This window comes from Bison bison, unplaced genomic scaffold (genome assembly GCF_000754665.1).
Source record: "Bison bison bison isolate TAMUID 2011002044 unplaced genomic scaffold, Bison_UMD1.0 scf7180017864129, whole genome shotgun sequence".
In the NCBI taxonomy this organism is placed as follows: Eukaryota; Metazoa; Chordata; class Mammalia; order Artiodactyla; family Bovidae; genus Bison; species Bison bison.
This window is the reverse complement of record NW_011494701.1, coordinates 725,038-737,042: the sequence shown is the minus strand read 5'-3', so window position 1 is coordinate 737,042 and position 12,005 is coordinate 725,038.

The window sequence follows — 12,005 nt, the reverse complement described above, 5'->3', positions numbered from 1 at the left end:
ATGTTTTCCAATTTCTCCATATTGATTTTTTGTTGTTCTTCCTCAAGCCTTTATCAATTTTAGCAAAAACCCATATGTGTGCATATATATATATATATATATATATTTATTTATTTATATTTATATATATGATCCATGTATTTTGGCATCTAATATTACTGTTGAAAGACTAGAAAGCTTATTATCTCAGTGATTAAAAAAAAAAAATTGATGAGCCTTGAAACTTCTAATCCAATTCTGATAATACAAAGAAATACTGTTTAAAAAAAAAAAAACAGGAAATTAACATGTGATACAGTATTATTAACTAAACTACAGATTTTGCCCAAATTTCAAAAAATTTTTATGCTGCTATTCATTATTTGTTTTCATATTGTATTCAAGTTTCCACACACACCAAATTCTGATAAATTATATTTTCATTTTGACTCTTACAAATATTTTCTAATTTTCCTTGTTGTGACTCCTTAGATATACCCATCATTTAAAAGCAGATATTTAATTTCCAAATACATGAGTTTAAAAAATATATTTGATATTAATTTCTCATTTTGATATTAATTTCTCATTTAAATGGTTTTTTCTCTGCAATCAGCCTCTATTTTTTCAGTGTTCTAACTTTATGAGGCTTGCAAAGGCTAAGTCAAAGGTCTCTCTTAGTAAAGGCATATTGCATTTGAAAATATGTGGGTTATTTTCAAATATCTTTTTATATTGATTTTTAACACAATTCTACAGTGATAAGAGAACACATTCTGTATGATTTCAACACACTTACACAATTAAATTTTTGCACTTTGTTTTATGTCCCTGAATACATTCCAGTATCTCCTAGTGTATAGTCTATGGGAACTTGAATAGAATTTGTATCCTGATGTTGTGTGAAAATTGTATAAATCTTAATTATAATGATTTGGTTCATAGTGCTTCTCAGGTCTACTACTTTTCTGTATATTCATTATATTAATTTTTGAGAGTTTGATATTGAAACATAACTAAAAATATTAATTGATCTACTTAAAATAATTGTAATATATAGAAGAACCATATGTAACTTTGTTCTATATTTTCCAAGTCTCTTGTAAATGTGTTGTCATACTTTCATGATTTAAAAATTTAACAAAGAGAGAGAGAGAGAAAAGAAATCTAAGATCACGGCAGACAGTTCTATCATTTCATGGCAAATAGAAGAGGAAAAAGTGGAAGCAGTGACACATTTTAATTTCTTGAGCTTCAGAATCCCTGGGGATGGTGACTGTAATGATGAAGCTAAAAGACACTTGTTCCTTGGAAGGAAAGCTGTGACAAATGTAGATAGTGTATTAAAAAGCAGAGACAGCACTATGCTTTTCCACAGAACTGGAAAAGGTCAGTTTTCATTCTAATCCCAAAAAAGGGCAATGCCAAAGAATGTTCAAACTACTGCACAACAGCACTCATTTCACATGCTAGCAAGGTAATGCTCAAAATCCTTCAAGCTAGGCTTCAACAGTACATGAACCAAAAAATTCTAGTTGTACAAGATGGATTTACCAAAGGCAAAGGAACCAGAGATCAAATTGTCAACATCCATTGAATCGTAGAAAAAGCAAGAGAAATTTAGAAAAACATCTAATTCTGCCTCATTGACTATGGTAAAGCCTTTGACTGTGTGGATCACAACAGACTGGGAAAATTCTTAAACAGATGGGAATACAAGACTACCTTATCTGCCTCCTGTGAAACCTGTATTCAGGTCAAAAATTAACAGTTAGAACTGGACATGGAACAATGGACTAGTTCCAAATTGGGAAAGGAGTACATCAAGGCTGTATATTGTCATCCTGCTTATTTAACTTATATGCAGAGTACATGGTACAGAATGCAAGGCAGTATGAAGTGCAAGCTGAAATCAAGATGCTGGAAAAATATTGGTAACCTCAAATATGCAGATGACACCACACTTATGGCAGAAAATGAAAAGGAACTAAAGAGTCTCTTTATGAAGGTGAAAGAGCAGAGTGTAAAAGCTGGTTTAAAACTCAGCATTCAAAAAAGGAGGATCCTGGCCTTCAGTCCCATCACTTCATGGCAAATAGATGGGGAAACAATGGAAACAGTTAAAGACTTTATTTCTTGGGCTCCAAAATCACTGCAGATGGTGACTGCAGCCATGAAATTAAAACAAGCTTTCTTCTTGGAGGAAAAACTATGACAAGCCTAGACAGTTTATTAAAAAGCAGAGACATTACATTGCCAACAAAAGTCTGTGTAATCAAAGCTATGGTTTTTTTCCAGTAGTCAGGTTTGGATGTGAGAGTTGGCCTACAAAAAGGCTGAGCACCAAAGAATTGACACTTTTAAACTGTGGTGTTGGATAAGACCCTTGAGAATCCCTTGGACATCAAGAAGATGAAACCAGTCAATCCTAAAGGAAATCAATCCTGAATATTCATCTGAAGGACTGATGCAGAAACTCCATTACGTTGGCCATCTGATGCAAAGAGCAGACTCATTGGAAAAGATCCTGATGCTGGGAAAGACTGACAGAAAAAGGAGAATGGGGCGGCAGAGGACAAGATGGTTAGAAAGCATCACGGACTCAATGGACAGGGATTTGAGCAAACTTTGAGAAATATTCGAGGAGAGAAGAGCCTGGCATGCTGCAGGCCATTGTGTCAGAGCCTGACACTGCTTAGTGACTGAACAACAACAAATAATTAGTGATGTTGAGCATTTTCTCATTTGCCTGCTGGCCATCTGTATGTCTTCTTTGGAGAAATGTCTAATTCTCTGCACATTTCTCAGTTGAATGGTTTCTTTTGTTGTTGTTGAGTTGTATGAGCTGTTTGTGTATTTTAGAGATTAAGCCCTTGTCAGTCACTGAGTTGCGTCATTTGCAAATATTTTCTCCCTTCTAAAGGCTGTCTTTTCCTTTTGTTTATGGTTTCCTTTGCTGTGCAAAGGACTTCCCTGGTGGCTCAGACAGTAAAGCGTCTGCCTACAATGCTGGAGACCCAGGTTTGATCCCTGGGTTGGGAAGATCCCCTGGAGAAGGAAATGGCAACCCACTCTAGTACTCTTGCCTGGAAATCCCATGGATGGAGGATCCTGGTAGTCTACAGTCCATGGGGTCTCAAAGAGTCAGACACAACTGAGTGACTTCACTTTGCTGTGCAAAAACTAATAAGTTGATTAGGTATTTGTTTATTTTCGCTTTTATTTTCTTGCCTTTGGAGACTAGCCTAAGGAAACATTGGAATAATTTATGTGACAGAAAGTTTTGCCTATGTTCTCTTCTAGGAGTTTTATGGTATCATGTCTTATGTTTAAGCCTTTAAGCCATTTTGAGTTTATTTTTGCATATGGTGTGACAGTGTTCTCTAACTTCATTGATTTACATGTACTGTTCAAGTTTCCTAACATGACTTGCTGGAGAGACTGTCTTTTTGCTGTTGTATAATCTTACCTCCTTAATCAAAGATTAATTGTCCATAGGTGTGTGGGCTTATTTCTTGGCTTTCTATTTTGTTCCATTGATGCGTATGTATGTTTTGTGTCAGTATCATGCCTTTTTGATTTCTATAGCTTTGTATTGATAGTATTGTCTGAAATCTGGAAGAATTATGCCTCCTAGTTTGTTATTTTTCCTTACAATTGCTTTGGCAATTCTGGTTCTATATAAATTTTAGTATTATTTGTTCTAGTTCTGTGAAAAATGTCACAGGTAATTTGACAGGGATCACATTAAATCTGTAGATTGTTTTTGAAAGTATGGCCATTTTAGCAAAATTAATTCTTCCAATCCAACTGCATAGGATACATTTCCACTTCTTTGAATCATCTTCAATTTCCTTTGTTAATATTTTATAGTTCTCAGCATATAAATCTGTCACTTGCCTGGTCAGGTTTATTCCCCATGTATTTTTTGGTGTTATTCTAAAAGACATTGCTTTTTTTGCATCCCCCCTTCAAATATCTTGGGAAAAAATATATTAAAGGCCAAAAGTGGAAGTGGGCCATAGTAAGAAATTTAGCTTTCACTCTGAGTGATATGGAGAGCCAGTTGAGAATTTAAAGCATACTGTGACTCATTCTGACTTATGTTGTATGAAAATTGTTTTGGCTGGTATATTGAAAATAGACTGTAGGGGACAAGAGGTGTAGAAACAGGGAGACCATTTAGGAGACAGGAATACAGATGGAGGATGACTATAGCCAGACTAAATGTTTAGAGCAGGTTTCAGAGAAAATATCAGTTGGTTTTAGATAATGTTACATTTGAACTGTTCATTAGATAGATTCAAGAGGAGAAAGCAAGTAGATTGTCAGAGTTCTCCAGATCTATGAGTCCTTGCCCTTGTGGAGCTTACATTTTGCTGGAATATGGGTAATAAATAAAACAAGTGGATGAAACACATATACTATTTTAGAAGGTAAGTTTTATGGAGAGAATTCAAGTAAGAAAAGAAGGTAAGTGGTGTTGACAACTGACTTCCTGAGAAGGTAACAATTGAGTAATGATAGGAAATACATCTTTTAGATACCTGGGATAATAGTAGTTTAGGTAGAAGGGACCAAATATAAAAGTTCTAAGATGGAGCATGACTGATGTTTGAAGGACAAGGAGATGAAGTATGGCTCGAGTGACATGAGCAAGGGAAAGAGGAATAGGGATGACTGTACCCTGGTGGCTCAGACGGTAAAGCGTCTGCCTGCAGTGTGGGAGACCCGGGTTTGATTCCTGGGTCAGGAAGATCCCCTGGAGAAGGAAATGGCAATCCACTCCAGCACTCTTGCCTGGAAAATCCCATGGATGGAGGAAGGAGCCTGATAGGCTACAGTCCATGGGGTCGCAAAGAGTAGTAGACAACTGAGTGACTTCACTTCTGATATTTCACTGTTAGTATAAAGAAATACAACTGATATCTGTATGTTGATCTTGTATCCTGCTCCCTTGCTAACTAATCCTTTACAATTTGTGTAGCCTTGCAGTCTTGCCTTTATAAACCTTCTTCCATTTTGTAGTCCTGTGCAATGTAATTCAAGTGCCTCTTAAATCTGTGTCTCATGACCTGAGGTCCTAACAAACCCCCAGTAAAACCTCTTTACTTCAGTTAGATTACCATTTCTTAGGTTCTGGTTAACATGTTCATTGAAGACCATGTTCCTGACCAAGGAGCTGAGGCTCCAGCTTGTGAGGGACCTCAGGTGACAGTGTTCAGCAGACCTCAGCATTATCCCATCTGAGGCAATAGAGAGCTGGAGTCACTTTTCTACCAGTTCCCATCATGTATTGGTTGGAGGTGCTACCTGGAGATTACCTCCCCCAACACTGACTGTCCCAACAGGGAAAAAAAAAAAAAAAAAACTCCAGTGTTGAGCTCTTGGTGGTGTAGTGGACTGACATGGACCAGGAGCATGCTGCTGCAGAGATCCAGGTGGGAAGTGCCTGCTGTCCATCACTGGAACTCCAGGGGCTGGTGCCTTCAACTCTGTGAAGGATTATTTCCATCACAATGTGTTTTACTTGCAAACTCCACATTTTGTTGTCTTTTGGAATCAAATCTCTTTTTGTGAATACATTGGCTTCCATTCAGATATTAAGACAACTTTCTTATTACAATCTGTTAGGTAGCACTTTTATCAATGTACTAGTTGACATAAACCTTTATTATTACTCATAAAATTACTGAGACTTTATATTTATTTAGCCATCTTACTGTGGCCATGAATTCCACAAGGTGACTATCTATTACATCAAGAGCTATTTACATTATCATGCTCTAAATTGTTTGCTCTCTTAATTTCCTTTAGTGTCTTGGTGACAAACTTTATATGCAGTCATTTGAAAAGTCAGCCGTTCATCCTGTTTCTCACAACTCATTTAAGAACCAGAGTAACATTTGTGGTCTCCCCATTGCTCGAGTGCTGCCTGGAACTTAACAGGTTTAAATGCTAAATTTTAAAACCGCAATTAAAATGTTTCATTACCTCCTCATGAGGCTGAACTGTTCCTTTTTCATGAGTATTTTAGATACCGTAACTCTTTTTGCCATCTTACCCACATTCTGTTTAAGCACTATAACACATAAGATGATTCAAGTAATTGTTCATTTAGAGTTGAAATTATGCTTAAATAATCAAAGTAAACAGATTTACACTACATTCCAAAAATGAGTCTATGCAATTTACATAAGTTAATCTCATCTTGGTTTCATTATAAAAATTATCTTGACTTAATAGAGAATAAAATGTTACACTCTAGAATTTGCACTGTGTCTATTTCTCAGTGGTGATTTTTCTTAATTATTTTCTAATTTTCCTCTGTGTTCATATATTCATTCTAATATTTTCCTATCAAATTAAAATAGCTATAAGGACATACTAATATTTAAATAAAGTAGGCAGTTTTGTATAAATACTGTGTTGTAAAAATTGATATCTATTCACATTGTCTTATCTGAAGATATTGCTCATGTTACACTGTTCTTATTTTTTCTGTGTTTTAAAACAGTTTTATTGATATATAATTCACCTACTATCCACTCATCTTAAGTCTACAATTCAACTGATTTTTGTACATTCACAGAGCTGCACAATCACTACCATAATCAATTTGAGAAAATTTTCATCACCACATTTAAAAAAAAATAGCCATTAGTAATCACTCCTATTCTCCCAGTTCCCAGAGGGAAATGAGATTTGATGATGAAAGTAGAGGTTGGAATTATTCAAGGAGGGGCCATGAGCTGAGGGTTATGGGCAGCATACAGAATTTTAAAGAACAACGGAATATATTCTCCCCTAGAGCCTCCAGAGAGAAATACAGTCCTGTTGACACCTGGATTTTACCCCATAGAAGTCCATCTCAGACCTCTGATTTACAGAACTGAAATAATAAATTGGGACCTCCTTGGTGGTCCAGTGATTTAGAATCTCCCTTACGAAGTGCAGGGCATAGGTTTGATCCCTGGTTGGGGAACTAAGATCCTACATGCCACAGAGCAACTAAGCCCACACACTGCAACTACTGAGCCCTTGAGCCACAACCAGAGAATCTGTTCACCTCAACAAAATGTCCTGCATGATGCTACAAAGACTCCGCATGCCACAACTAAGACCCAAAGCAGTGAAATAAATACTTAAAAAAAAATAAATTGTCTTTCATTTTAAGCCACAAAATGTGTAGCAATTTGTTATAGTGGTAATAGATGACTACTACACTAATCTGTTAGAAACAAGGTTGTTTATTTTGGGGTATTAATCTTGCATCTTACAACCTTTCTATATTCACTTACTCATTATAATCATTTTTAGAGAGTTCCTTCAGTTCAGTTCAGGTAAGTCACTCAGTCGTGTCTGATTCTTTGCGACCTCGTGAATCACAGCACACCAGGTCTCCCTGTCCATCACCAACTTCTGGAGTTCACTCAGACTTATGTCCGTCAAGACATTGATGCCAGCCAGCCATCTCATCCTCTGTTGTCCCCTTTTCCTCCTGCCCAGAATCCTTCCCAGCATCAGAGTCTTTTCCAATGAGTCAAGTCTTCGCATGACGTGGCCAAAGTACTGGAGTTTCAGCTTTAGCATCAGTCCTTCCAAAGAACACCCAGGGCTCATCTCCTTCAGAAGGACCGGTTGGATCTCCTTGCAGTCCAAGAAACTCTCAGGATCTTATCCAACACCACAGTTCAAAAGCATCAATTCTTCGGTGCTTACCTTTCTTCACGGTACAAATCTCACATTCATACATGACCACTGGAAAAACCATAGCCTTGACTAGACAGACCTTTGTTGGCAAAGTAATGTCTCTGCTTTTCAATATGATATCTAAGTTGGTCATAACTTTTCTTCCAAGGAGTAAGCATCTTTTAATTTCATGGCTGCAGTCACCATCTGCAGTGATTTTGGAGCCCCAAAATAAAGTCTGACACTGTTTCCACTGTTTCCCCATCTATTTCCCATGAAGTGATGGGACCAGATGCCATGATCTTCATTTTCTGAATGTTGAGTTTTAAGCCATCTTTTTCACTCTCCTCTTTCACCTTCATCAAGAGGCTCTTTAGTTCCTCTTCACTTTCCGCCATGAGGGTGGTGTCACCTGCATATCTGAGGTTATTGATATTGCCCCTGGCAATCTTGATTAAAGGTTGTGCTTCTTACAGCCCAGAGTTTCTCATGATATACTCTGCATATAAGTTAAATAAGCAGGGTGACAATATACAGCCTTGACATACTCCTTTTCCTATTTGGATCCAGTCTGTTGTTCCATGTCAGTTCTAACTGTTGATTCCTGACCTGCATATAGGTTTCTCAAGAGGCAGATCAGGTGGTCTGCTATGCCCATATCTTTCAGAATTTTCCACAGTTTACTGTGATCCACACAGTCAAAGGCTTTGGCATAGTCAATAAAGCAGAAAAAATGTTTTTCTGGAACTCTCTTGCTTTTTTGATCATCCAGCAGATGTTGCCAATTTGGTCTCTGGCTCCTCTGTCTTTTCTAAAACCAGCTTGAACATCTAGAAGTTCAGAGTTCATGTATTGCTGAAGCCTGGCTTGGAGAATTTTGAGCATTACTTTACTAGTGTGTGAGATGAGTGCAATTGTGCGGTAGTTTGAGCATTCTTTGGCATTGCCTTTCTTTGGGATTGGAAGGAAAACTGACCTTTTCCAGTCCTGTGGCCACTGTTGAGTTTTCCAAATTTGCTGGCATATTGAGTGCAGCACTTTCACAGCATCATCTTTCAGGATTTGGAATAGCTCAACTGGAATCCCATCACCTCCACTAGCTTTGTTCCTAGTGATGCTTTCTAAGGCCCACTTGACTTCACATTCCAGGATGTCTGGCTCTAGGTCAGTGATCACACCATCGTGATTATCTTGGTCATGAAGATCTTTTTTGTACAGTTCTTCTGTGTATTCTTGCCACCTCTTCTTAATATCTTCAGCTTCTGTTAGGTCCATACCATTTCTGTCCTTTATTGAGCCCATCTTTTCATGAAATGTTCCCTTGGTATCTCTAATTTTCTTGAAGAGATCTCTAGTTTTCCTATTCTGTTGTTTTCCTCTATTTCTTTGCATTGATCGCTGAGGAAGGCTTTCTTATCTCTTCTTGCTATTCTTTGGAACTCTGCATTCAGATGTTTATATCTTTCCTTTTCTCCTTTGTTTTTCACTTCTCTTCTTTTCACAGCTATTTGTAAGGCTTCCCCAAACAGCCATTTTGCTTTTTTGCATTTCTTTTCCATGGGGATGGTCTTGATCCCTGTCTCCTGTACAAACTAGATATGACTAGAGTGAACGTCGACATTCTATGAATCAGCGAACTACAATGGACTGGAATGGGTGCATTTAACTCAGATGACCATTACATCTACCACTGTGGGCAGGAATCCCTCAGAAGAAATGGAGTAGTCATCATGGTCAACAAAAGAGTCTGAAATGCAGTACTTGGATGCAATCTCAAAAATGACAGGATGATCTCTGTCGGTTTCCAAGGCAAACCATTCAATATCACAGTAATCCATGTCTATTCCCCAACCAGTAACACTGAAGGAGCTGAAGTTGAAGGGTTCTATGAAGACCTACAATACCTTTTAGAACTAACACCCAAAAAAGATGTCTTTTCTATTATAGGGGACTGGAATGCAAAAGTAGGAAGTCAAGAAACACCTGGAGCAACAGGCAAATTTGGCTTTGGGATATGGAATGAAGCAGGGCAAAGACTAACAGAGTTTTGCCAAGAGAACGCACTGGTCATAGCAAACACCCTCTTCAAACAACACAAGAGAAGACTCTACACATGGACATCACCAGAGGGTCAACACCAAAATCAGATTGATTATATTTTTTTCAGCCAAAGATGGAGAAGCTCTATACAGTCAGCAAAAACAAGACTGGGAGCTGACTGTGGCTCAGATCATGAACTCATTGCTAAATTCAGACTTAAATTGAAGAAAGTAGGGAAAACCACTACACCGTTCAGGTGTGACCTAAATCAAATCCCTTATGATTTTACAATGGAAGTGAGAAATATATTTAATGGAATAGATCTGATAGAGTGACTGATGAACTATGGACTGCAGTTCGTGACATTGTACAGGAGGGAGTTCCTTGGGACTTTCTATATACAAGATCATGTCTTTGAATAGACATAGTTGTACTCTTTTTTTCCAATCTGGATGCCTCTTACTTCTTTCCCTTGAATAATTAATTTTCCTGTCTAGAAATTCCACTCTAATTTTGACTACAAGTAGCAACAGTGACATCCTTATCTTGTTCCTGATTGTAAGGGCAAGATTATGTTACTTTGGGTTTTTGCAGATGCTGTACTTCAAGTTGAGGAAGAGGCAGATAGAGAAGGTGGTTAGGGTGTGGGCTTTGGATTGGCTGGTTTGCATATGGAGGGTGCAATTGTGGGCAAGCTAGATATCACTCATCCTGAGAGGGGCAGTCCCTCCAGGGTCAACCAGACCTCAGATCAAAGCATCTGAAAACAGAAGAATAAAAATGATATGCTTAATAGTTCTGTATTCTATTGAAATGGTGTATCACTTTAATTGATATTTGGATATTAAGCCAACATTGCATTCCTGGATAAACACCACTTGATCACAGTTTACAACCTTTAAATGCTGGTGGATTTGATTTGCTAGTGTTGTACTAAGAATTTTTGTCTATATTTTTTAAAGTTGCTGGTCTATAGTTTTCTTTTTCCTTGTGATGCCTTTATTTGGTTTTGTGTAAGAATAAATTCATAGAATGAGTTGGAATATGTTCCCTTCTCTATTGTTTTGGGGGAGATATTTTCAAGAATTGGTATTATTTCTTTAAATGTTTGGTAGAATTGATCCATGAAGCCATCTGGGTCTGGGCTTTTCTTTGTGGAAAGTTTTTAAGTTAATGGTTTACTCTTTTTGTTTATTATATATTTATTCATATTTTCTGTTTGTTCTTCAGTCGATTTCTGTAGCTTGTATCTGTCTAGGTATTTTTCTAATTCTTAAATATTTTGAGCCAATTTTTAAATGCACAATTTCGTGGAAATTTTAAAATTTATTAACACACTTATATAAATACTTCTTTAATGAGTTATACCTAGTTTATATTTGATATCATGTCTCCTTTCAGTAAAAAGCTCAGAGGTAGGCAAAGTTGAGGGAAGCATTGTGATAGAGGTTTTTACTCTCCTCTACTTTACAAAAAGAAAAAAAAAATCTTTTAAAATAAAGTATATGATTTCTTCTGATTTAAAATTTTTCACTAACCATAGGATGAAATCCAAATTTACTTGCCACAGCCTATTTTTCTTATCAATGCTTTTGTTACACCTAAGCTTTCCAACAGGCTTCCTACTGCAGTTTTGTCCTTTGAATCCCAGTGATCTCAAGTTACATCCAGTGACTGATTCCATTAGAGTTCCACTGCCTGCTCCACTGGATGCTTGCAATATTCCTCAGCATTTGGCAGCACATGCTTATGCTTTAATTCTCAGCTTAAATGTCTGTAACTGTAAATAACTCTTTCTGCCAAACCTCCTGCCCCAAACTATTAAAATTTACCTACATACCTCAGTTCAGTTCAGTTCAATTCCTTAGTCATGTCCGACTCTTTGTGACCCCATGAATTGCAGCATGCCAGGCCTCCCTGTCATCACCAACGCCCAGAGGTCACTCAAACTCATGTCCATCGAGTCAGTGATGCCATCCAGCCATCTCATCTTCTGTCGTCCCCTTCTCCTCCTGCGCCCAATCCCTCCCAGCATCAGTCTTTTCCAATGAGTCAACTCTTCGCATGAGGAGGCCAAAGTACTGGAGTTTCAGCTTTAGCATCATTCCTTCCAAAGAACATTCAAGACTGATCTCCTTTAGGATGAACTGGTTGGATCTCCTTGCAGTCCAAAGGACTCTCAAGATTCTCCAACACCACAGTTCAAAAGCATCAATTCTTCGGCGCTCAGCTTTCTTCACAGTCCAACTCTCACATCCATACATGACTATTAGAAAAACCATAGCCTTGACTAG